Genomic DNA, 27,220 nt, shown 5'->3' with positions numbered 1-27,220 from the left:
GAGCGAGAGACGAGACATGTATCCTTTGTAGGTGATCTCCACCATGCTCATGAGACAGAGAATTTGGTTCTGCAGACATGCCAATAGACTCTATAGAGACAAAGGTAGTGTGACAGTGATCTAGTGAGACACAACAGGTGTTGTCAGAGTTTGTGCAGGTAGAGGTAGAGCATGTCTACTCCCTAGAGACACATGAAGATATGGCAGACATGGAGTTATTTGATAGGTCATGCTAGAGGCTGATGAATTGGTGCTAGGACACACAGTTCCGCCTACGGATGAGAGGGAAGTAGCCATCCCAGTGTTCCCTTTCACATCCATAGGCGATGGGTAGTCTTGATGATGTAGTGATTGCAAATAGCATAGGGGAGGCAAGTACAACTAGTTTTGCGTAGATTTTGTCAGCATTTAAGCATCTCATGTATGACCTACTAGTGTTGAGGCCCAACCTAGCAACCGCAATGGAAGCACTTGCAGCATGGACGGTCAGTCGTATGATGATTGACACTAGCATGATGCATAGTGGAGTTTTGCAAACCATATAGAGTACTCTATGGGATTTACATGCAATGTCTAGCATGAGTACGCATGCGTGCTTATCCCTAGAATGAATACAATTTCATGTAGATCCATTGAGCAAACCAGTGGGCATAGGGTAGGGTAAAGGCATTGCACCTTTGCCTGGGGCGCCGAACGTCCGGTGTCCAACCACCCATTGTATGTCATAGTTACCGGGGAACGCCCCCTAGCCCCCGTTCCGGCGTTCCGGGGGGCAGTTCCCTTCCCGAACGTTATGGAACGTGCCGGAATGTCTGAAGTTCCGGGTGGCCAATGCAAACCGGAACGGATGTTCCGGAACGTTCCGAAACGCCCCCAGACCGTTCCGGAATGCCCCTGGAACGGCCAACGGCTACAAACAAATTTGGCAAAAATTGAAAAAATTGAAGTAAATGTTTGGGCTTCTTTTGAAAGTGTGCAAGGCCTCAAGGACTCATTAAATGCATCCCCCTCCCCCTTTCTCTTCACAAGCTAATCCTCAAGGCTCAAGCTCTCTCCCTATCACTCTCAAGATCTCTCCCTCTCAAGACTCACTCTCTCAAGGCTCAAGGCTTCAAGCCTTCGAGCTCTCTTCCTCTCCCTCCCACTCTCTCAAATCTCTCCCTCTCCATCTCTCTCTCTCTCTCTCTCTCTCTCTCTCTCTCTCTCTCTCATCATCTAGTCATAGCCAGGTTGAATGGTCTTCAAAACGACTTTTTTGTGAGTATTAGTGTCAAAGCACTCTAATACTCCTTGTATTTAAACACAAGGAGATAAAAATTGCACTATTTGGGTGTTTTTTATACCTCCCGTTCCGCGACGTTCCCGTTCCGGACCCCTAGTCGTTCCCCCGTTCCGCGGGGATCCCGTTGCCGTTCCCGTTCCGCGTTCCGGGTAACTATGTTGTATGTACATACACATTCCTTATTCTTCATATACACAAAGAACAAGGAGCTCCTCACCACATTCTTGGAGGTTTTTATCCACCCACACAGTGTGTCTTTCTCTTCTCCGCCCTCGCACTCCGCACGTACCACGCATCGCTTCCGCACCACTTAGCGCTCTCATTGGTTACATGTATGTTGACTATCCACATCTAGCTATGCATTTATATTTTCTAGAGCAGCCATGTTGTCACGGATATGACGTCTCTAAGATTTCACTTTGTAGTTCACCACATAGACAGAGTATGTTGTAGTTTTTGGTGCTATCAGAATGCTATTGCGTAAGCAAAGAACCCCGTGTACCAGTCCAAGCCAAAACACATAGAGGTCACGTATTGTGTGATATGGGACATACTGGCTAGGAAGCACATTGAGATAGTCAAGGTTCATATAGATGACAACCCTAGAGATTCTCTCACAAAGACTCTAACCTCAGAGTGGTTTGCTCATGTCATTAAGATGATGGGTGTAGGGTGAAGCCATTCAAATGATTTATGGTTGTACATACATAGACCACTTCAAAAACGTTGGCCTTCCAGTGGGATATTTTTTGGGATTCAAGGTAGCTGTCCAAACGCTCGTTACTAACACATCATTACTAACTAGTGTATTCTTTATTTGGATATATAATAAATAGCATGAGAGAATAACTCTCATGCTCAGCTTCACCTACATTGTGTGTTTGCTCCTCTCCTCCCTCCCAGTTTTCATGCACTGCACACTCTTTATACCCACCATTCTTCCAACACACAGTATGGGGGACTAGCAAGGAAATAGCCTTTCATGCCCACCATCGGCCATTTTGAAGCAAGCTGTTGTCATCATGGTTTTTGTCGATATTTCACACATGATTGTTGCATCATCATCAATGAATTTGGTCCAATCCAAGGCACTTGTCCTAGCATGCATCCTTGAAAACCTCCGTCAAATTTTTTGTTTTCATTGTGAAGATGTGCGTGTGTGCGCACGCGTATAGTCTTGTGTGCTTGTTATGGATATATGTTTGTTATGTTGTTTTATGAAATGAAATTGTGTGTATAAGAATGTGTGATTGTGGGTATGTAATAGTGATGTGTATGTATGGAGGGACTATGTGTGAGTATGCAAGTATGTGTGTATGCAAGTTTGAACACGTCTATGTGTGTGTGTGTGTGTGTGTGTGTGTGTGTGTGTGTGAAAGTGTACTCTTGGGGTATACATGTGTATGTGGGTGTACATGTGTTTGCGTACTTGAGGGTATACATGTATGAGGTTGTGTATAATAGAGATAAAGAGGGAGTGTTTGTGTGTATAGTACACACACACACACACACAAAGAATTTAAATCTCTTAAGAATCTATTTACTAATGGAGATGATTTTCTATCATCCATGTAGACCCATATGGATCGCTAATGCCTACAATGATAAGTGACTTGCAACTTTATCTCAGCATTAGGAAAGGTAGATGAGCGGTCACTCTTTAAAAATATAAATTTGACAAAACATTTGTCCAAGAGGAAGATAGTATGGCAAAACAACAAAGTTTCTTTTGATGCTACTTATATAGTGGATGAAACACAACCTCAAAAAATGAAAGCTAAGCTACCAATCAAGACTGTTTTCACTGAATAATGAAAATCATGTCCCAAGGTAGCCACTAGAGTAAAAGAGTATCTTCCAATGTATCTTATCTACTTCATTGTATCTAGTATAGTAAGTTATCCTAAGCATGTGCAAGAGTCCAAACGATATCCTTAGCAGAGTGGAGAACATTTCTCGGCCACTTGCCTCGATGAGTCATCATGCTAGCCCTAGATACTAGTAACTGCCCCAATCCTATGAAGACATATTTTTATAATCACTTTCCTGTATAATGCAAGTAATCTCTAATTTTTGCACTCATGGTTATGAAATTTTCATTTGTGTATCCTTTGTATAGTACCATATTATGTTAGTAATATGTGTGAACACACTTAGGACTATCGGGATACTTTTTTAGATTGACAAGAGTTCTTTTTTCTTGGCTTGTATGTATGCCAATCAATCCAAGGCAAACCTATCTTTGGATTAGCCCAATTAATCATATAGGTTATTGTGTTATGTGCTCTTGAGATTCTCCTATATCTTCTCCATATTTGTGTGCATTCTTGTAACCGTTTTTCCAACAATTGCTATCAAAGAAACCTTTCACATCTCAGGCAATTTGCCAATCCCCTCCTTTCTCACTTTGAGATTGAAATTATCTTTGACGAGCAAGAAGGGTCATTAGAATTTTGGGTTGAGGCCCTTTTGGCCTCCATTTCCACTTCTTGCAGTATTGCAAACGCAGGTTTATGTTCTTGTGCAAGTTTGTCAATAGTGTGATTTTTTTCACAACAAGCATTTTTTATTTTATAGTGGCTATATCAGACAAGTTTGGATTGTGTTTCTTTAAATAGGGAAATTTTGTATCAAGTGTAGTCACCATCCAAGGTTGAGAAAAATGATGTTTTGCATGTTGTCTCCTAAGGACAAGCTCATGGGGACAACCACCAACAATAGGCATTCATGTTGAAGTTTGATGGTCTTGTCTTTGTATTGCTACAAGAGGCTCAATCTATGAAAATAAAGAACTAATACCATGCTATTTAATAGAACTTTGTGGCTACACTTCAACAAAAGAATATAACTTTTGCCTTCATTTGCTACTTCTTCAGACAACAATAGGTCTTAGAGTTGTGGTGAAAAAGGCAAGAAGATGTTGAAATGTCAATTTTGTAGAAAAAAAAATATTTATCTCATCAAGAAATTCCTTAAGCTTAAGGCTTAAAGGGCTCATGAAAGAGGCAAATGCAGCATATGCTTCTACAAAGGAAAATTTGGTAAATGTTGTGAAGAATGTAAAATGGGCTTTTAATGCACAATGCCAATATGACCCATCTATTCATGATTCATATATTTAAAAAAGTATAGATCATGTGTAGTACTTTGATAGTAGTGCAACTAAGCACATTACCTTTGATCATGATTTATTCACTTCTCTTGAGTTTGTCCTTCATGGAAATACTATCACGTGTGCCAACCATGGCTCTTATCGAGTTAGGAGAGTTGGAAATAATGTGCTTCATTTTGCAAGTGATAGTTCTTTTACACTCTTGGACTCTTTTTATGTACTTGGATCAAGAAGAATCTTTTATCTATATCAGATTTTGCCAAACTTGGTCTTGTAGCCAAGTTTGTGGAAGACGTATGTATTGTCCATTATCTTACTTTTGTTGATACAATTACAGTCTCTAGCACCTTGTTATTCAGGCTACATAAGTTTAATGTCCACAAGAAACATTTGAAGATTTATCTTGCATAGCTTTTTAATTAAAGACTCTTTTGGCCGTAGAACTTTGGTATACACCTTTTAGTCATCACAGTTTTGTTAGTGTCCTATGTTTTTAGAAGTCTGATATGGTTGGTTCATTGCTCCATCTTGAGGCACCATTGAAATGTGTTTGTGAAGCATATATGTTGGGCAAAATGCAGCGTTCTAAGTTCCCTAAGAATGGTTCTAAGCTGGATACTCATAGATTATAGCTTGTACATAGTGACATTTGTGGTTTGATGCATACTCCATCTTTTGAGCATCATTTTACTTTGTGACTTTTATTGATAGCATGCATGGGTGTAAAAATGTACCCAGATGTACTATGTGCACTCTTTGTTTTGATTGATGGAGGGATTATATGTCTAAGGAACTCAATGCATTTCAAGCTAGTTGTAGGATAAAACACCAACGCAAAGTTCCATAAGCCCCTCAACAAAATGATATTGATGAGAAGAAGAAAAGGTCATTGATTACGATGGCATGTTGTATGGTCAAAAGCAAAGCCTTGACACATGTGCTTTGGTTTAGGGATGTTATGTGTGCTATGTATTAAGATTGATTAAGTGCCCCACTAAAGTAGTGTGTAGTCTATTACTCATGGCAAGATTCCACGATGGTCACCTTGGGCATGTTTGGTTGCTTACCTTAAGCCTTGATGACTAAGTAACAACGCCAAAAATACTCATGGCAAGATTCCACGATGGTCACTTGGGCATGTTTGGTTGCTTATCTTATGTGTTGGAGACTAAGTAACAACGCAAAAAATACTCATGGAAAGATTCCACGATGGTCACTTGGGCGTGTTTGCTTACTTATCTTATTCCTTGATGACTAAGAAACAACGACAAAAATTGGAGGTCAAGACCCTAAAATTCATTTTTGATGCTCATAGTCGAGAAAGAAAAGGATATAGGTTGAATGATACACAAACAAAGTTTAACTTGATTAGTGAAGATGTTGCTTTTTCAAAAGATTTAGTTCAACCCTTGTTAGAATTTGCCATGGAGATTTCTTTTGTAGAAGATGGCCCATGGTATGATCAAAAGCCAAACTTTGTCACATCTATTTTTGCTTTAATAGATCATGTGTGCTTCGTATATACTAATCAAATGTCCCACTAAAGCATTGCATGTCATTATTTCAAATGTCTCACTAAGCATTGCATATTTGGCTAACTCCAATATGTATGATGAGGAAGAACCTCTGTCATTTGATAAGTTATGACATTTTGAAAATTGTCTTGAAGCAATATGCATATAATGCTATGTTAAGAATGTCACATGGTCTTTGGTTAACTTACCTTTTGGCAAAAAGGCTATTTTTTAAAAGTGGGTTTTCAAGTTGAAATGTAAGCTTGATAGTATCATTGATTGATTGCTATAAGGTTAGATTTGTGGCAAAAGTGTATGTACTCAAGAAAAGGTCATTGATTTCGATAAAAATTTTAGTCTCTTTTAGCATATGACTACTATTTGTAGCATTCGTGCATTGAAAAAGGGCTAGAAAACAAGGTGTGCAGACTTAAGAATTCTTTGTATGATTTGAAGTACGCTTTCACGTACTTGGTATGGAAAATTTATGTTTACTTCGCTTCACATGGTTTTGAAAATAGTCCATTTCATAGTTCTTTGTATGTCAAGCATGTGAATGACATGTTTTTCATAAGACCAAATGAGGAACCTATTGTTGATTTTAAGGTTGATTTGAATGCCTTTTTTGAGATATCAGATTTGGAAATTTTGTATCATTATTTGGGCATACAATATAAATAGGTCAATGGAGGTATTCTTTTGGGTTAGACAAAGGACATTGTCACATTGTTGCATAGATTTAACCTTGAAGAGTGCAAGCCTATTACTACTTCTATGAAGACATGTTTGAAGCTTAGTGTTCATAATCTTAAAGACTACTTTAATGTCCCTTTCTATCACAGTGCTATTGGTTTTTTAATTATGTATGCATTACAAGGTGAGAAAATTTACGCCGTCTAGGGTCAATACAATGAAAAGTATTTTGGCACATTTTTCCCAACTTAAGTGGCACTATACATCTTATCCCAATGGGAAATTATTGCCACTAGATTTACATGATTTTCTAGACTTGGATTATGCCCATTGCTATGTCACACGGGGACTATCCACTAGTGGTTTCATGCTTGACAGCTATGCATATCTTAGTTGTCCAAGAAGCAGCCTACAATAGCCACTTCTAGTCATGAGGTTGAGCACAAGGTAGTTTTCATAGTTACTATTGATTATTTTTATCTTATATGTGTTCTAAAAGACTTGATCTCATTTTGTGTGTCATTGCTTACCAAAAAATAAATCAATGAATATAATGCCTCTAAGTCACATTTTAGGGGATGAATTTGGGTGGCTTTGAGACTCTGGCTTAACTACTTTGAAGTTAAAGGTGTAGCTAAGTGCAGCTCCTTGTAAAGGCAAATCTCAAAAAATATTCAAAGCCATTTTTGGGCCAATAGAAGTCTTCCAAGAATCATCTCCTACACTAATTAGCATTGAGTGCCTCCTAAGGGACCTAAACCACATATTGAAAAGGATTTGTTTATATGATCACATCTAGGGGAGAGTTTTCTCTTGTTTTGGTAGAATTATGTTCTGTTACACCTAAAACAACTTACATCAAGCCTCAAAGCCTCGTTACAAGGGATTACTACAAGGTTTCTTCATTGCAAACAGTTCACATAGAGATCTATCAAAGAAACTTACTCTCTCTCTCTCTCTCTCTCTCTCTCTCTCTCTCTCTCTCTCAACGAGTCAAGAATTGAGGGGTAGATCTTCAATTGAGGCTTAGAAGAAGTGCTACAAGAACACATTTCTACTCTAATCACAAACTCTTTATATGAAAATACCCTATTATCAGTCACCTCTTCCCACACCACCTGAGATGATATCAGCCAATGGTACAAAACCATATTAAATGCTTTGGGAGGGTGGGGGGGGGGGGGAGGGGGAGGGGGGTCGCAGCAAGGTAGGAAGAGGCCACAATGAGGAGGGGGCAAAGGGGTGAGGGGGGAGGAAATATTTCTAACAAATAATGGAACATAAAAAAAGGAGCCAAATATACCTAGTTATATGCCTATTTGCTCGAAGCTAGTGCAGAACGAGGGGAGTTGCAAGGAAACAACCAACTCCGGCTAGCAAAACTTTTTGCCGACGATTCTCTCCTCTTCTTGAAGGCGTGCCCCCAGGTCATAAGGAAATCTGTGGAGATTGTACAAATATTCTCAGTAGCTTCGAGGTCCAAGTGTAAACTAGAGAAGTCAAGGCTGATCTCCCTATCAAAAAATGACTCATTTGACCCTTCTGACTGGTCAGGGGAGATTGTCACAAAAGAGAATATCTTCAGACATCTGGGAGTCCCCTTGGGGGTGGACGTAACCCACAAGCAAAGATTTGAGTGGGTGCTAGAAAAAATCAAAACAAAAATGAGTACGTGGGAGTATGCTCTTCTCCCTTTCCCAAGTCGGATAAAAGTGATAAATGCCATTTTGCTTCCTTATATTGCCTTCACTAGCCCGCTTCTCAAGATGGCTAAGTGTCACTAGAAAGAGTGCTTAAAACCAGTGAAAAGGTTTTTATGGAAAAACAACACGAAATCCTCCAGGCCATGGCAATGGGCCCGTTGGGAATCAATTGCTCGACCGGGGAATCAAGGAGGCTTGGGAATTCTGAACCCTCTGGCCCATGCAAAAGCTTGCTGCGCCAAATTTGTTGTTTCCTTGGATAAACAGGATCAAGTTTGGGCTATCATGATCAAAGATATGATAGAAGCAGGTCAAATTGGTTTGAAAGGTGGAAAGTGGAGAGGGGTGGAGGTTCATGACAAGCTGTTAGCCCCGGCGTGGACTACCCTAAGATTTGGGGGCAGCTGAGGAGAATTGGTACGAAAATGCAACAGAGCAGCAGGAGTCTTAAAGTGGGGGGAAAAAACCAGATACTTCAAGAACTCCATTTTGCATTTGTCCCCCTCGCTTTCCAAAGTTGTAGATCCGCCACAAATTCCCTATTGGATAGAGACAGCCAGGAAGCTGAATAATAAGGGTCTGCCTGAAAATGGCCCGGAAGCAATCCCCATACGAAAGACATTTACCATACAGTGATGCAAAAGAAGAATTGGTCTGGCCCCCTCAACAAGATATGGAAATAACAATGGTCGGAGAAAAGGTGGGAGCAAGTAATGGAGAACATCTGGAAGCCAAAGGTTCCGCAGCACGAGAGGGGAGGGGGGTGACAACAAGGTAGGAAGAGGCCACAGTGAGGAGGGGGCAAAGGGGTGAGGGGGGAGGAAATATTTCTAACAAATAATGGAACATAAAAAAGGAGCCAAATATACCTAGTTATATGCCTATTTGCTCGAAGCTAGTGCGGAAAGAGGGGAGTTGCAAGGAAACAACCAACTCCAGCTAGCAAAACTTTTTGCCGACGATTCTCTCCTCTTCTTGAAGGCGTGCCCCCAGGTCATAAGGAAAGCTGTGGAGATTGTACAAATATTCTCAGTAGCTTCGAGGTCCAAGTGTAATATAGAGAAGTCAAGGCTGATCTCCCTATCAAAAAATGACTCATTTGACCCTTCTGACTGGTCGGGGGAGATTGTCACAAAAAAAAATATCTTCAGACATCTGGGAGCCACCTTGGGGGTGGACGTAACCCACAAGCAAAGATTTGAGTGGGTGCTAGAAAAAATCAAAACAAAAATGAGTACGTGGGAGTATGCTCTTCTCCCTTTCCCAAGTCAGATAAAAGTGATAAATGCCATTTTGCTTCCTTATATTACCTTCACTAGCCCGCTTCTCAAGATGGCTAAGTGTCACTAGAAAGAGTCCTTAAAACCAGTGAAAAGGTTTTTATGGAAATATCTTCAGACATCCGGGAGCCCCCTTGGGGGTGGACGTAACCCACAAGCAAAGATTTGAGTGGGTGCTAGAAAAAATCAAAACAAAAATGAGTACGTGGGAGTATGCTCTTCTCCCTTTCCCAAGTCAGATAAAAGTGATAAATGCCATTTTGCTTCCTTATATTGCCTTCACTAGCCCGCTTCTCAAGATGGCTAAGTGTCACTAGAAAGAGTCCTTAAAACCAGTGAAAAGGTTTTTATGGAAAAACAACACGAAATCCTCCAGGCCATGGCAATGGGCCCGTTGGGAATCAATTGCTCGACCGGGGAATCAAGGAGGCCTAGGAATTCTGAACCCTGTGGCCCATGCAAAAGCTGGCTGCGCCAAATTTGTTGTTTCCTTGGATAAACAGGATCAAGTTTGGGCTATCATGATCAAAGATATGATAGAAGCAGGTCAAACTGGTTTGAAAGGTCGAAAGTGGAGAGGGGTGGAGGTTCATGACAAGCTGTTAGCCCCGGCGTGGACTACCCTAACATTTGGGGGCAGCTGAGGAGAATTGGTACGAAAATGCAACAGAGCAGCAGGAGTCTTAAAGTGGGGGGAAAAAACCAGATACTTCAAGAACTCCATTTTGCATTTGTCCCCCTCGCTTTCCAAAGTTGTAGATCCGCCACAAATTCCCTATTGGATAGAGACAGCTAGGAAGCTGAATAATAAGGGTCTCAATCGACTCGGGCACTTCTGGGACAGTGACAACGAGAGTTGGAAAACCATTGATCTCCTGCCTACCCAGTTCCAACTGAATAGCTTGGAGCTCTTGCTGGTCCACAAAGTGAGGAAAGAGCTTCATAATATAGTGATGCCTATCTATGATTCGGAGTTTGACTGGAATGCCTGAAAATGGCCCGGAAGCAATCCCCATACGAAAGACATTTACCATACAGTGATGCAAAAGAAGAATTGGTCTAGCCCCCTCAACAAGATATGGAAATAACAATGGTCGGAGAAAAGGTGCGAGCAAGTAATGGAGAACATCTGGAAGCCAAAGGTTCCGCAGCACGTGAAGATATTTTTATCGAAGGTAATTTGGTGTGCTCTACCGACGAGGGTGAAGATTCAGGAAAGAGGGATTGGGTCAGATTGATGCTTGGGGTGCAGGTTGGCTAGTGAAGATCTGACCGACCTCTTCATGGATTGCCCAACTATCAAAGGCCGTGCAAGGAAAAAATGTAGATGGGTCCAAAGAACATGGAAAATTGGTTTTTACAAGACTGATCTATTCCTTGGAGGGAAGAATTCAGGTGGTCCTACCATCCTCATCAACACTCAAATCATCAGGTACTTCTTCTTGCATAATGTATGGCACACAAGGAACCGCCATGTGCTTGAAGGTCTTGAGGTAACAAGCATCGCACAAATTATACAAGAAAACAAAGTGCTAATTTGGACGCTCGGGCGCAAGCAACACTCATAGGATTGGTCTAGGACTACTTGTGCCTTGATGTCAGTAGAGGGTATGCCTAGGATGGGGGAAAATCTTGGCTATCGGTAATTAAAAAATCTCAGAAGAACATGATATGGACCTTTTGTATCAAGGATAAGGGGGCGAGTTCGTTGGGATCGTTGCCGATGTAATTATGGTCCCTAGATGATGTCATGGCTCAACACGAGCATGACAAGACATTCTAATTTTTTGGGTTGATAAATATAATTCACTCACAATTGTGAGTATTGGGAAAATATATATATATATATTTTTTCGTTATAGCTATAGCATGATGTTTGATTTTAAAATTTTCTTTTTGGTAGTAGTACCAACATTCTTATGGCCGATGATACAAAGTGCATTTCACAGGGTCCTCACTCAATCCATCATCGGGGTGACTGAGGACGAGTACTCAACCCACAAAGCTAGCTTCCAGTGGCTTTACAACTAATTTTTTACAACCATTTCCAACTTCCACTAGTTAAGGCTAATAAAGTTGTCAAAAGGCATGCGTCAAGCGACTCAATGATGGGAAATTGTAAATGATTGGCCTAATTTTCAATCTTTTTATAAGTTTTATTGTAATTAGGACACAATTAATAGGTGCTATCCATACAAGAAAAGTAGATACGCAAGGAACAGCTTGTATTCCCTCTTGTTTGTGGGAGGTGGAGTGAAAGGCATCAGTTTTAGTGTTATGGTAGTCACCGTCACCGTCACCGTCACGCAAGCCTTAAATTTGAAGCCAGTTTTGGGCATCATTGACAAGGTGGGCTTTGATTTTGGGAAAATTAGTTTAAAATTTGAAGAAAACAACTCAAATTTTCAAAAACTTATCTTGTAAAATCCATATAAAGAAATTGTGGATGCTTGCAAAAATGATTTTTCTCAAACAATGATGGGAAGACCTCAAACATAGCACTATAAGGTGTCATTAAAATTTGAGTGAAACCCAAGAATATGCATCAATTTAATGCATGCATGGAAGCAAGTCAAAGAGTTTCCTACAAGCCGAATAGGTATAATGATTTTATATGGTTTTAGCCCATGAGATGAAATTGATCGTAGTGAAGGTTATAATTAGGGCTAGAAAAATCATTTTTCCTAACCGAGAAAATAAGGGCAAACTTGAGGTTTTCCCGGTTTTTAGGTCAAAATTTGAAGCTTTTACCGGTAATTACACTAAAACTTGTGAAAATTCCTCGGTTTTCTTCAAGGCAAGGTTGTAATGCACTTCGCTCACTTTTAAGGGTTTTAGTTAAGTGAAAGAGTTCCTTACTTCACAAAAAAGGTAATACAGATTTCGAAAAACTTAAGAATATAAGAATATAAGGTAATCACAACAAAAAACGTTGTCCAATAAGCAATTCATGCCTAAAATAAATAAAAATAATACATATATAGACACAACCCATACCTCAATAACGTTGTCACACGTGGCACATCCACATAATTTCTGTAATGAAGCTATTGTGCCTGTAAAAGTTGAACTGCATCCAATTAAAGCTTTGGCAATGCAAATAAAAATCAAACAAAGTTAACTAATAGTTAAAAGCTTTGTTATGTCATTACGAAAACTGAAAATCCTTTCAACACATCCTTTAACGTTTTCTTTCCTTTGCAGTGAGTCCTTGCACTAAATAGGTAGCGAATATATATTTTTTGAAGCCACTAGGAGAGCTATATTATATAGGTGTTACCTCTACAATCTCAACGCACTAGAGAATGAGTGCTTAGAATCTTCACTTAACTTTCTAAATCATCAACACTAGTTTCGTGTATGATAGAAGTACCTTGAGCCACAATAGTGGCTTCGAGACTCAATCTACAGAATTGTCTTTAAGTGGGATATTATTGCTCGTTCGTTGGTTCAAGATGGCCTTGGAGTCTTCAACCCTGTAGTTCATGTGGAGGCCCTGTGTGCCAAGTTTGTGGTTTGAATTGCAAATCAAGACCAGTTTTGGGCTATTATGATCAAGGATGTGTTGGACAAGGCAAGCCTTTGCTCTGAAGGTGGTCAGTGCCAAGGGATTGAGGTGCACGACAAACTTCTAGCCCCGAGGTGGGCAAGGATAAGAATAAGTGGCATTACGAGAGAGCTGGTACGAAAGTGTAATAGAGCAATAGGGCCACTGAAATGGGTGAATTAACCAGATACTTTCAAGACTCCATCTTCCATCGGTTCCCCTGGATGTCTAAAGATGTTGGGGTGGTCTTGAACTCTTATTGGAGAAAAATTGAAAGAAAATGTGAGTGTACGTGTGAGTGGATACATGGTGTGCGCAGTGCGGTACGTGCGGGGAAGGGGAGGAGCACAAGACAGTGTGGGTGGAGCAACCTCAGGAAGTAACTCAAGTGAGTGAGGCGCTCCCTATTCTGATGTATAGAAAGAATAAGGAAGTGTGTATACACAATAGATGGGCGGTCGAACACCGGACGTCCGGCCCTGGGCAAAGGTGTAGCGCTTTTACCCCAACAATCTCCCACTTAAAGGTGATGTGCGGATAAATGAGACCTACTAGCTAGACTATTAGTATGTACAAGAAACTAGGTGAAAGACTCTCTCAACCTATGCCCACTAGCTCACTCTCTCGATCTACACGCAATTGTGTTGGCTTTGGTGGTAAGCGAGTATGTGTACCCACGCTAGAGCTTGCATGTAAATCTCGCAGACAAATTTATCTGGTCTGCAAAGCTCCATGAAGCATCATGCTCGTGCCAGTCACCATATGACTGACTATCCCTGCTGCAAATGTTGCCACTACTATTGCTAGATCGGACCTCGACACTAACAAGTTGAACATGAGACGTCCGAACGCTGACAAAATCTGTGCAAAACTGGTTGTACCAGCCTGCCCTACGCTATCTGCAATCACTACATCATCAGGACTACCCAACGCGTCTGGATGTGTAAACTTCGACATTGGGAAACCTATGTCCCTCTCACCCATAGGCAAAACTGTGCGTGATGGTACCAACTCATCAACCTTTAACATGAGCATATCCAAGAACTCCATATCTGTCAGCTGTGTCTGTGTCTCTAGGAAGCATACTTGCTCTACCTTTACCTACACAAAGTCTGACAACAACTGTTGTGTCTCACTAGAGCACTACCGTTAACCCTCACAGACACGCTATCACCTACGACGGACATTGTATTATTTATTTGGTAGAGTTATAGATCGGGCTTGTCGGTCCAATAGATGTGTAGGTGATCGCCGATGACAGGCGCACCACTTCTCTTATTTTTACAATATTTGTGCAACGACCGGCCACTGTGGACGTCCATATGTAAATGGGCCAAACTCTTATAAAAGGTTCATTTGACCTAGAAATCCTCATTGTCTTAGGTGTAAGATAAGAAGTGCTCTTGCTCCATCTCCGTCTCCTTCTCCTTCTATGTGTGTGTATGCTAGCGAGAGAGAGAGAGAGAGAGAGAGAGAGAGAGAGAGAGACAGAGAGAGACTCTCTAGATGTGTGTTTGCAACCTTTCGAGGCTCACACACAGTGCACATGCAAGTTCCCAACCTTCGACACGTACAACAAAGCGTACATTTTTTACGCCCTTGCTTTAAGGTTGAGGAGCACTCAATGCTACCTTTGGAAGCATTTCTTCCATCTGTTTTCTGTTTTTTGTTGAGTTCTATGAGAACTATTAAGTGAATGTAAAGGACAAATTAGAAGTTTTTTTTCAGATTTTGTTAGTAACTGTAAGCTCTGATAGTACTCCATTAGTTTTTGTTAGTTTTGCAAGATTCGTATTGTGCAGGTGTTAGTAGAGGTGTTAGTGAGTGTAGACAGTGAGAAGTAGACAGTGAGCAACAGAGTTTACAGTGTGTGAGTGTGCAACTCTGTGTTAAACAGTTAATTAGCTACTAATTAGTTACAAGGAGGTTAGACAGAGCTGATGTGTGCGTGTGGGGGCTCAGGATCCACGCGACCACATCATCCTCAGAAAAAAAATGAAAAAAAACGCTCGAGATATTTGGGACTAAAAAGAAATTCAAAAATTAAAATTAAAAAAATATTATTCTAGAAGGAAGGGATCGGGATCTTTCCCCAAGCCCAAGCCCAAGCCTAGGCCTTAGTCTAATGATATACTACTCACACTATCTTATATATAAAGATTAGGATCTCAAGTGAAGGGAGGCCATGTGGGACAAGTTCCTCAAGTCCTCCACCATCCCCTTCACACTCACCCTTTGGACTTACTAATTCTAGTCCTCTCCTCACCTAGGAAAAGACTAGTTTAAAGGTTCCGAGGGCTGTACGTAACCAAGTCGGGGGCTGCAAAGCACGGCCCATCCCTCTAGCCAAGACACTCATTTTGAGCTATCATACGTCATATTCCATGGCTCGGTTAAAAAAAAGAGACCAAAAATACCCAAAAAAAAAAGGATTGTAAATACCTAAAAAACTAGGTGAGCGGCCTTCATGCGCACTCACCAACACCTCTAGAGTGTTGAAGTAGCATGCACTATCGCTCTAGTTGTGTGCTACGGGACAAGCATCTCGAGAGTGTCTCCGTTTACCCGGGCCACTCTCCTCAAACACATGTTTAAACCTAACACCTGTTAGTCGAGACTATTATGGTGGTTAATTGATCAAGCCGTTGTGTATTATCATGGCACGTGGGACATGCAGCTTTGGGACAAGATGTTCTCTGCAGCATTAATTATACTGTGTGGCATAACATGAAAGATATTGGTTAAATCTTGGAAAACTGCGTGCTCTAACTTGGTGTAGGCAGGCCGAATCAGACATACGGGCAATTCTTTTAGAGTTGAATCATGTTTTTGGAGATTTATATTTAAAAAACCACCTTCTCAGTTATTGGGGAACAACGCTATGACCTCTTTCGAAAAGGAGTCAGCTCAATTGAGCAAATATTGGACTCTAACAGCCAGTTGGTGGCTTTTTTGATTGCCAGGCGTAGATTTAAATAGGGCAACAGACTAAAGGTTTTCGCGGCCTCTTCTCATTGCTTGTGTGTTCAATCTTCCTCTACCATGAAACTTGGACTCTTCTCAAAGATTTAAAGATTGGACAATGCCTAATCATTCAGCTCATTGGTGGAACCTTCCCACAAAATCTTTCATCAAATTCTCTAGCCCAAAAGTGACATTCATACCAAATGTAATAGAATGTGGGGTCATTCCCAAGACAAGAATTGGTGGTTGCAGAAACTCCATCATGTGTGGGATTATCATTGCTCGTACAGACACAAAGTAATTTTATGATTACAAGAGGTATGCCTATTGGGGAGCAGTTGTCTAGGAAGAGTGTAATGCAAGGAAAATGTATCAATTGCAACAGAATGTTGTTAGATCTTGGTAGAAAGCTTTACAACATGTGTGTATGTGGCATTGGAATGTGAAGATTACTAAATTCTAGATGTTATTTCGTTTGGTCAAGGTTGAGAACATTGGCATGCAGGTCTGTCTGATGCATCTTATAATTTGGATATTGGTGTCTATTCGGTATCCGGCCTAGAAACTTAGCTCTGTGTGATCATTATTCCATTGGCCATACCTTGCCATGGACTCGATTAAAAGTTACTCCTTGAAGACTATCTACAATTGCCCACATCCATCCAAAGGCAAATGCAAGAGTTCATTCAAAGATTGTAAATTATATGTAAAGATAATATAGAAACAAAGAGCTTTTCACACACACACACACACACACACACACAGAACTTCAACTCAAAAAGCAACACTATATATATTATTTTATTCAAAGATTTACAATACATAAAGATCTCTTTAGGCTCACATTAGCCATGCAAAGTTCAAAATGGAGTGTCCCATAAATGAGTTTATCTGCATGCCATAAGGGTATATTCCGACGGGCTATATCGGGCTCAAAAACCCAACAATCCCTCCCTCAAGCCCAAACTAGAATGATCATTCTCATGACACTATAAGTTTAGGTTTATTCTTAACCATGAGTTTGTGGTCCACTCATAAACTGTGCGTTTCACGTGTCCTCACAGCCAAAGGGTTTTGGTATACCCATAACCTGTGCTATGACGATGACCCCCCCCCCCCCCCCCCCCCCTTTCAAACACATAGGGTGTAGGTCAAAATAACTACCAACATATGGAATTTTTGGTTTGCTCTCAAACCTTGGGTTAAGGTTCACCCAATAACCTCATGAGAAGTGGATTACAAGGACTTGAACCATATTTTCCGAGGTCTTACCACTTATGTGTGGCAGTGTCTATAACCCGTACAAATTTCCACATGGAAAAAAAATATATGATTGTCAAGATTGTGTTGACAATCGACAAAACTGAAAACAAACTTTAAAAAAGAGATCCTTCTATTAGTTAAAAACGGCCATCAAGCTGAAGCACCCCCAATAGGAAAGATACATGAGAGGAGACTCTCCCAACTGAAAGAATATGTACAAATGTAGGCTAAATCTAGATATAGGAGGTAGGAAGAGCCACACTTGTGGGCGGTAAGTCCATCAAGGGGTCCCCTGCTCAATAGTGAAGAAGGGGCCCAAACTCCATAGTCATAGGAAGGCCTGTCAATGCTTCTTCAAGAAATCCGAAACCACCCTCAAGTTGGTCAAACTAGCCTCTCAAGGTGTGTATGAGCTCTAACCAACTGTCTTGTACTGTCTTTGCATGTGGAATTGCTCTAGCCTCAAAAATGTGAGAGCATCGAGCCTGCCATATGAACCAAAGTGTCAAGTTGCTGATGAGGGCCCATTGGCTATGTGCCTCTAGTCTCCAATCCTGGGGGGGTCGCCTCCAAGATTGTACATAGTCGTGGTCAACCATCCTGTATCTCTATCATCATGCTGCCAGACTCTGCCTCGTACTGAACTGCTTGGTCGTGAGGGTGGACCATGCTACCGGGCCTAGGTAAATTGTCTGGTTGTATCTAGTGAGAGGAGAAAACGAAGGACCCACAACCATATCTACTATGCCTTGGGGAAATCCCATAGGCAATGCCACTGTGTCTCTCTATGGTGACCACATGTTGTGCACACTAGAAGGTGGCCACTGTGCTCCAACCATTTGCACAATGTTGCGGCCCTGGCCCTGTGAGCAACCAACCACTCGAACATCGTGGCTCTCCTAGGTTTTCGGTTGGCCCAGAGGCGTATCCAAAAATTTGTCAAGAACTCAAGTTAGAGGCCCTCTCTATGCCAATGGTTGGCTATTACTAGAGAAATCTCACATCGAGCAGTCAAGATGTGACGGCCGAGGCGGGCTGTGTACTGAAAAAAGGGAATCTCACGATGGTCTCTGAAAGTGAAGGGATCTCGCCAAAACCACTCTCTAGGATCCCACTAAATACGGGCTAGGGGAAGGCTCTCCCAAGCCCATACTCTCCATCCTCTTATCTCTAAGATGGTTGGGTCGGGGTCTAGCACGCACGATCTCACGCTAATGCCCAACACTCTCATCTACTGGAAGCGGCTTTGAGATCTCTAGTGGCTCTGAGAGGACACGATGTAATTTGCCCTCGCTTTGAACCTCGAACAAAAGACAAATTACGTTGTCTGAGCACACCCTGACTGCAATCAAGACCTCCAATCTAGTTAATGCACCCATCCAATGGGGGGCCATGTGCTCAAAAGGTGTATGCCACTCTACAGGAATGAACTCTATAACATTCTGGCACATACTCAAGTCTCCACATATGCTACGTAGTCTAACACTCTGTAACTCCTCTTGCAATGAGTGGAAGTGCAATGCAGCCAATCCCCAAGACTGCTAGCAAGGCCCACTGCTAAGGCCCCCCGACAAACATCCGATCGACTCCCTACCATATGACCCCTCACAGTGCGAACCAAGGGCTTCCAGATCAATGGTTGTCTCAAGCATTCCTTCAAGCATCTCGGCTCATGTTACACTAAGCCCTCACTGAGCTACTACCAAGAGCAAAGTATACTCAAAGCAAAGCGATCCTCCCAGCTCTCCTCAATCCCCCTCTGCGAATCTCTGTGAAGATACATTGTGTAGAAGGGCCCCATCATGGGCCGCGTGTATGTGGAACTCTGTGTTGAATCCTCTACGGAAGTCACTTTGGAACCTTCCAAGGCTCTGCTCCTAGAAGAAGTCCTCTGATAATGAGCTTCCCTAGAAGAGCTCTACTCCATCGTGTTGGGTCAATGATCCCTAGGCCTCCCTATGATTGAGGGAGTGTAATGACCTGCAAGTAAAAAGCAACTTTGAGCCAATTCTTCAAAGAGCTTCCATATTCATATGTCACGTCATTGATGCTACCTTTTATGCACTAATCAAGTAGGTAAATAGAGCTTGGCTGCATTGAGTTTGAGTCCAAAACTTTTCTGCCTAATATCGGCATCACAAACCAAATCTTGCATCTTCATTGTTACGATCAAAATTCTTGTATAAGACACAATAATTTTCAATAGATTTCTCTTTCATTTGATTTTGAGAATGGGTCTTTGAACCACATACTGGCACACCATAAATTTATAAAATCACCAAAGTTTTTTAGAAATCGTTTTGAGAGGTAGCTGTTGAAGTTACCTTTTGTTGCAGTCGTTTGGTGTTGGTTGCCGACGTAGATACACCACCACAAATAGAATTTTGAGATACCTTGCAAACTAGCTACATGCAACATTTTGAAATGCACTCAAACCAACGCTTTCACTAGTTGAGAATTGGTGACTTTTTTCAGATGTTGCAAAAAACTGCCAAAGAGAGCTTCAACACAAAAAGCAACACTATATATATATTAATTTATCCAAAGTCTTACAAAATATATAGATGTCTTTAGCCTTACATTAGCCATGCAACGTCCACATATGGACTAGCTCTAAATTAGTTTATCTGCATGCCATAAGGGTATGTTCCCCACGGGCTATATCATTGTTGAAAACCCAACACTTCTGGCACTCTTACTTTGGTGAGGCTCAAAACACCAAAATACTCTCAATACATATCTCTCTGTCAATATGAAGGTGTCATAAAATCTAATATCTAACCAACCCAAATGATTTTCTCCTATTAAACTCATCATTTAATGTGGAAGAATAAACGGGAACAAGGGTTAGGATATATACATGTGTTTATAGATCTATCTCAACTCGGGACCAATAGTAAAGGGGCCCAAATGACAGATGGTCTATCAAAGAGCAAAGCTAGCCAATGGAGCATAAAGACCTTAGAGTTAGCTTCATTGAAGACCTCCGATAGTTAGTGTTCAAAGTCCTTTGACCTTAGGTAAGCTAGGCTTGTGCTTGAGGTGGGAACCCGGCCCAAGCTTGAGGTGCTTGTCATGCCTAATGACTGAGATGCTTGAAGTGCTTCATGATTGAGATGCATGAGATGCTTGTTATACTGAGGTGGAAACCCAGTCCAACCTTGAAGGGCTAAGGAGCCAAGCTTGTGGTGAGAACTAGGCCCAAAGTTGAGGGGTCGACCAAAGCAAGTAGGGGGCCTGCTTGAGGGGTATACTCTCCCCCCTTCCCCCCCAGACACACACACGCACACACACTCATTGTGTGAAGTGCAAAGTGCAAGAGATCCCTCTTCCCCTCCAAAAAGGTAGAGAGGTTGAGAGCCTACATCAACACTCTTGGCTATGGAATGCAAATCCAACCAAGAGCCATGCTGCAATGCTTAAGCTTGACATCTTCTTCATATTAGTTACTATGGTATTATGTATGCTAGCAAGAAGAGTGATGATAAGTAAGGAACTAATTCTTTCTCCTATTAAATGTTTCTTGCTCCTCTTCCCTACTCTCATTCCCTACTAGCTCTCTCCACCTTCGAAAATGTTTGAGGTTTTGAGACTGAGGCTTGGGTTAGTTAATGCTTTCCACAAAGTTTATGATCTGATCGTGATGCATGAAACTTTTCATCTTCATTGCATCACCTAGCACTACAAGAGGTCACTTGAATTTCGGCGCCACATTACCGGCGTCATTGGCGGGCATCAGTATATGTGTGTATTTATGGAGGCAGCTAAGGTTTTTTAAAAATTTTCATTTTCAAATTTTCGACGCCTCTTCCGACACGTCTTCTGACGGTAGCGCGAATGCGCATTCCGACGCCCCTTCCGACAGCTGTTCCAACGGCTGTACGTTGGTACCTGCAAAACCCGAAACCGCGGGCTTTCTCTGCGCATTTCTCCTAATTCTTGCGTCACGTCTCAAGCTCTCCTCTTTACCATCTCTCACAGATCTACTGCGATACACACCGTCGGAGGCGCTAATCTTGCTGATGGGCTAGCGCATAACACTAAGATAAGATTGTTTTCCTATTTACTTGTACATTTAGAGTTTAGGGTTTAACTTTGTGTTTGTGTGTACATTTTTGCAAGTTCCAGGACTTTTACAACAACTTTCATTTCTCAAATAGGACGAATGTGAGTGCTCAAACCTTTAAATACATATTAAGTTTATTGAAATTACTTTGCATATTAAGAAAGGAAAATTTCATGCTTTAAACTTTCAATGCTTTAAAAGAAATTAGGATTTGTTATGTGAAATTTTATTTTAAATTATGAAAAAAATTGTTTAAGTTTATGAAGAATCTTGTTTTGAAGAATTTTTTTATTAAATTATGTCGTTTTTCAAATTATAGTTGATGGGGTTTAGGTTTTAGGTTAAGTTTAGGTTATAAGTTAAGTTAGATTAGGTTAAGTTACGTTAAGTTAAGCTACGTTGTCATGTTAGGTTATACGCTAGTGGGTTAGGTTATCTTATACGTTAGGTTATATTAAGTTAAGCTAGTTAGGTTAAGTTATATTCGGTTAGGTTAGGTTAAGTTAAGTTAGGTTAAGCTACGTTCAACAATACGACAAGCTATAGAGCTTATCCACAACGCATATTAAAAACAACGCGATCCATTCGTCAATACGACAAGCCATAAAGCTTACCCACAACACATATGCATTGCGGGCAAGCTCTATGGCTTTCTGTAGTGCCAACGGCTTGCCATTGTGTTGTTTATATGTTCGCGAACGGATTTCAAGTCCTAAATAGCACCATGGCGAGCCGTTTGGCAATACGGCAAGCCATAGATCTTGCTTACAATGCATATGCATTGTGGGCAAGCTTTATGGCTTTCAGTCTTGCCAAACCGCTCGCCATGGTGTTGTCTATATGTTTGCGAGGGATTTTCAAGCACTAAAATTACCTCGTGCCCCTAAAAACAACACAATGGCGATCCGATTGGCAATACAGCAAGCCACAAAGCTTGCCCACAAGGCGTATGCATTGTGGGAAACCTCTATGGCTTGCCATATTGCCAACGGCTCGCCATTGTGTTGTTTATTTGTCTGCGAGTTATTTTCAGGCCATAAAATCACTTCCCAACTCTAAAAACAACACAATGGTGAGCCGTTTGCCAAATTGGCAAGCCATACAGCTTGCCCACATCGCATATGCATTGTGGGCAAGCTGTATGGCTTGTCGTTTTGCTAAACGTCTCACCATTGTGTTGTTTTTATATTAGGTTAGGTTTAGATTATATGTTGGGTGAGATTATAGGTTAAGTTAGAGCTATCGACGGCATAATAGTCGAGAAAATACAAACGGACTTCGAATATGACACGTGTACTTCTAAAAACGCAATCGGACTTCGAAGATGACTCGTGTACTTCTAAAAACGCAAACAGACTTCGGTTAGGTTAGGTTATAAGTTAGGTAGATGTTATAAGATAGGTTACATTAAGTTAGGTTAGGTATAGGTTTACGTTAGGTTAGATTATAAGTTAGGCATAACGATTATAGATTAAGCATAACGATTATAGGGTAGGTTAGAGCTAGCGTCAAATTAATAGTAGTAAAAATGCAATCGGACTTCGAAGATGACTTGTGTACTTCTAAAAACGCAAACGGATGTTCGGTTAGGTTAGTTTATAGGTTACCTAGATGTTATAAGTTAGGTTACATTAAGTTAAGTTAGATATAGGCTTTACGTTACGTTAGATTATAGGTTAGGCATAACGATTAAAGGTTAAGTTAGAGTTATCGTTAAATTAATAGTAGAAAAGACGCAATCGAACTTTGAAGATGGCTCATGTACTTCTAAAAACACAAACGGACTTCGCTTAGGTTAGGTTACAGGTTAGGGTTTAGGTTATAAGTTAGGTTACATTAAGTTAGGTTAGGGTTATGTTATAGGTTAGGTTAGATTAGAGCTAGCGTCAAATTAATAGTAAAAAAAATGCAATTGGACATCAAAAGTGCACACAGATTGAAAGAACGTTAATATATCGTCATTGACCAATCAAGACGAGATTATTACCCTATGGTCCTAATCTTCGTGCACCTCTAGACCGAGGTGTGCGGGGATCGGGCCTGGCTAGAAAATGTGAGGTTGTTAGAGCTAGCAGAAAATAGTTGAAAAAATGCAATCGGACTTCAAAAGTATATAGAGACTTCAAGAACTTTAATATATAGTCATTAACCAATAAAAACAAGATTATTACCATGTGGTCCTAATCTCCATGCACCTCTAGACCGAGGTGTGCGTGGGGGATCAGGCCTGGCTAGAGAATGTAAGGTTGTTAAAGCTTGTAGTTATAACAACTAAAGTGTTTTAATTATTTGTTGCATCATTGGTAGATAAAGTATGGACGATAGGATGGCGTGCCCTTGTGCGCATTGCAAGTATTAGATCTTTCGAAAACGAAAAATCTACGACCAATATATACGCATCACGGTCTCTTTCTGATAGAGCAAGTACACGACCTGCGTTATCGATCTCATGGTCTAGAGATTGAAGGTCAAAGTCGGCAAGTAGATATTGCTCCAACTTCATCCCAGAGAACACGATTTTCAAACGAGCAGCCATCGACTGAGTCCTCCCAACCAATACCTGAAGCGGCATTTCAAGAAATAGAGATGGAGCAGATGTTAAATGCGTTTTTTGACATGGATTCCAACATAGAAGACGACAACATTGAACGCAGTATTGTGGACCAACCTCAGCCATACCGTTCATATCGACGGCATGATAGCAACGATGAGGAGGGTGAGATGATGCAAAGTCTTGCACGCATGCCGCTCTACACTGATGCAAAAATCTCAGTTCTCAGTACCGCATTGGAAATGCTTAATTTGCAGTCTGTCTACAGTTGGTCTGACGCCTCAGTCACAAAGCTTTTCACGTAAACATATATATCCTAAGCATGGTAAAGTGAAAATTACATTTCATATAAAGTGATCAAAGGGCTGACTTGTTCATGTAACGTAAGGTTGCTGAATGAGCAAATCTTGCCAGAAAGGAATCACATGTCCCCTACCCGTCCAGCCGCTAAAAAGCTCTTACTAATTTGGGCTTGGATTATCAGAAAATACATGCATGTCCTAATGATAATATACTTTTTCGCAATGAGTATGCAAACCTGGAACAGTGTTCCAATTGTGGATCAAATAGGTACAGGAAGGACACACAAGGAAAATCTATCCCAGCAAAGGTCCTTCGACACTTTCCTATCATTCCAAGAATAAAGAGTATGTTCAGGTGCAAGTCCATAGCCGCTTTGATGACATGGCACTCAAATACTACATCGGCAAAATGATGTTATGCGGGTACCTGCTGACTCTCGTGCATAGAAGCACATAAAGGAAAGTTGGCCTACATTTATGAACGATCCTCCGATGTATCCGCTTTGGTCTGGCAATGGACGGAGTAAACCCGTTCGGATTACGGAGTTCTTCATGGAGCACATGGCCAATTTGTCTCGTTAATTATAATCTTCCACCATGGCTCGCTATAAAGAAGGGCCATCTGTTGTTGTCATTGATCGTCCTAGGAAAGTACAAAGCAAAGAACATGGACGTCTATCTGGCACCACTTATAGAAGAGCTCCAAATCTTGTGGACAAAAATCGATGTGGTTGATATGTCCCAACCAATCGAACGACGGAATGTACATGTGCAAGGCATTCTCATGTGCACCATGCACAATTGGCCAGGGTTCGGTGAGTGCTCAGATAAGTGCCTTTAAAACCCTCACACGCATGTGATTCATGGCTCTGTCAACGCTTTTAAATATTAATATGTGATGTTTCAGGCTTGAGTTACTCGGGCAATCATGCATGTCCGAAATGTGGTCCTCAACTTGGCTTCCGCCGCTCTGAGCATTTGACCAAGACAGTTTACGAGGAGCATGGTAGATTTTTGCCTGAAGGATATGAGCTACGAGGACCAAACATATGCAAACATGACATGCATCCACTGAAAGCGAGCGATTGGAAAAACATGTGACTGAAGAGGGGAGATTGGATGCCACCTGGAATGAAAAGACTTTCTATTTTCCAAGATCTCCCGTACTGGCGTGACCTGCTGATAAATCATTTGCTCGACCCAATGTACATCTTCAAGAATGTGGGGGAGATCATCTGGAAGACCATCACTAGAAAAAGGGAGAGCAAGGCCCAATGAGATGACTTGCAAGTTGTGGGTCGAACGCCAGAGATGTGGCCTCAACTTAAACCCAAAGGAAAGTGGTCTATACCAAAAGGTCCATGGGTTCTCACTCGCGCAGAAGAGCAACAAGTGAAGAAGACTATATCTTCATTCAAGACTCCCACAGGGTGCATGCGATGTTTGAAAACGGCTTTTACAAGACATGACAATCTCAGTGGTCTTAAGTCCCATGACACAAAGTTTTACAGTTCATCTTACCAATTGCCATAAAGGGTTGTTAGACAGAGGACATTAGAAGAACAATCTACAAAATCAGTGAGTTGGTACGCTGGATCGGTTCAAAAGAGATAAGAGAAGACAGCATCGATGCAGCACGCTTAAATGCTATTGAAGCAGTGTGCATGGTAGAGAAGTACATTCCAACAAACATTCTTACCATCCAAAATGCATGTACTTATGCATGTGGTCGATGAAGTTGCAGTTGTTGGGGTGGTCCATAGCAGGTGGATGTTCTTCTTGGAGAGATTTATGAAGAATTTAAAGGGGTTTGTTCGTCAAAGGGCTCGCCCCGAGGGTAGCATGGCCGAAGAGTCTCTTGTTCTCATTAGTGAATTTTTTGTCTCAATTGATCCAGAGATGCCCTGAATGTGGACTACTGAAGTCAACGTCAAGGTGACAGGGAACGAGCCGTAGGGACAAGGCGTCATTAGGAAGATGGACATCACAATGCGAGAAAATGTTATGAGATTTTGCCTTCTCAACTCAGACATCATGCAAAAGTGGCTAGAGAGCTACCAAGGGGAAAAGCAAAAATGTCTGACAGATCGCCTTCAATTCAAGCGCAAACGTGCAACTAGAAACCTTCCTTTTCCAGACCATCTTCAGAAATTACCCAACTTTCCAATTGGGCGGTAGTTAGATGCGACACTCTCAGAGGCAAAGAGGAGTGGAGTGTTGATTACTGAAGAGAAAGAGGAGATGTCAAGGGGTTGCCATGTACATTTCACAACTTCCTGTTCGAGCTCTACATGAAAATTAGTTTTCTTTAATAACTTTTAGTCTGTTTCAATTTTGTGGCTACAGTATCACAAATATGGAGCTTTGTGGTTGCATGGGAAGCACTTCAGAGTGCAACGGATGGATAAACAAAGGGTCACTTTCGACAGTGGTGTTAGGGCAAGCTTCGCCCAAGAAAGTAGGAGTAGTGCCAGGGATGAGAATACAGAGACTGGCCACCTTGGATACTTTGGCTACATCCAAGACATCTTGAAGATTAGCTTTAGCACGTTTGATATGTTTATCTTTGATGTCAAGTGGTTAAAAGTTATTACGAGCGACTCCCACAGACGCAACTATACCCAAAGACATGAGTGGATTGATTCAAGTGAACTCTAGGTGGGTGTAGACAAATGTGCGGGATACATTCGTACTTCCGCAGCATTGTGAACAAGTTGTGTTCATACACGATCCACTATGGACAGAAAATGATGAGAATGATATGTCTAAACCCTGTTGGCTCTATGTCGTTCAAGTTGCTCCACGTAGCAAGCAAGTGTGTGAAGGATTGGATGTTGAGCTCGAAGAGGTGATTCATGAACAAAGTGCAGGACCGACTCCAACTTTAAGTTTATATTCTGAGGTGGATGTCAGCATTGAGAAATTGTCTGAGCCTAGAGATGA

At 41.3% G+C, this 27,220-nt stretch overlaps 1 protein-coding gene across 11 annotated transcripts in view; it reads right to left on the bottom strand.

The window, feature by feature from the left end:
• LOC147432311 (uncharacterized) overlaps nucleotides 1-27,220 on the bottom strand; it is a 141,347-nt gene that overhangs the window by 53,308 nt on the left and 60,819 nt on the right. For 9 of the 11 annotated variants that reach the window (XR_015185548.1, XR_015185546.1, XR_015185547.1 and 6 more), the window contains one exon: nucleotides 12,582-12,640. The exons of the other annotated variants lie outside the window; for them this stretch is intronic. The gene's annotated coding sequence lies outside the window, so the exon portion shown is untranslated. The remainder of the gene's footprint in view (nucleotides 1-12,581; nucleotides 12,641-27,220) is intronic. 11 annotated transcript variants of the gene reach the window in all.

The sequence above is a fragment of the Adiantum capillus-veneris genome, chromosome 20 (assembly GCF_014529385.1).
Source record: "Adiantum capillus-veneris isolate H3 chromosome 20, ASM1452938v2, whole genome shotgun sequence".
In the NCBI taxonomy this organism is placed as follows: domain Eukaryota; kingdom Viridiplantae; phylum Streptophyta; class Polypodiopsida; order Polypodiales; family Pteridaceae; genus Adiantum; species Adiantum capillus-veneris.
This window is presented reverse-complemented; position numbering and strand designations above follow the sequence as displayed.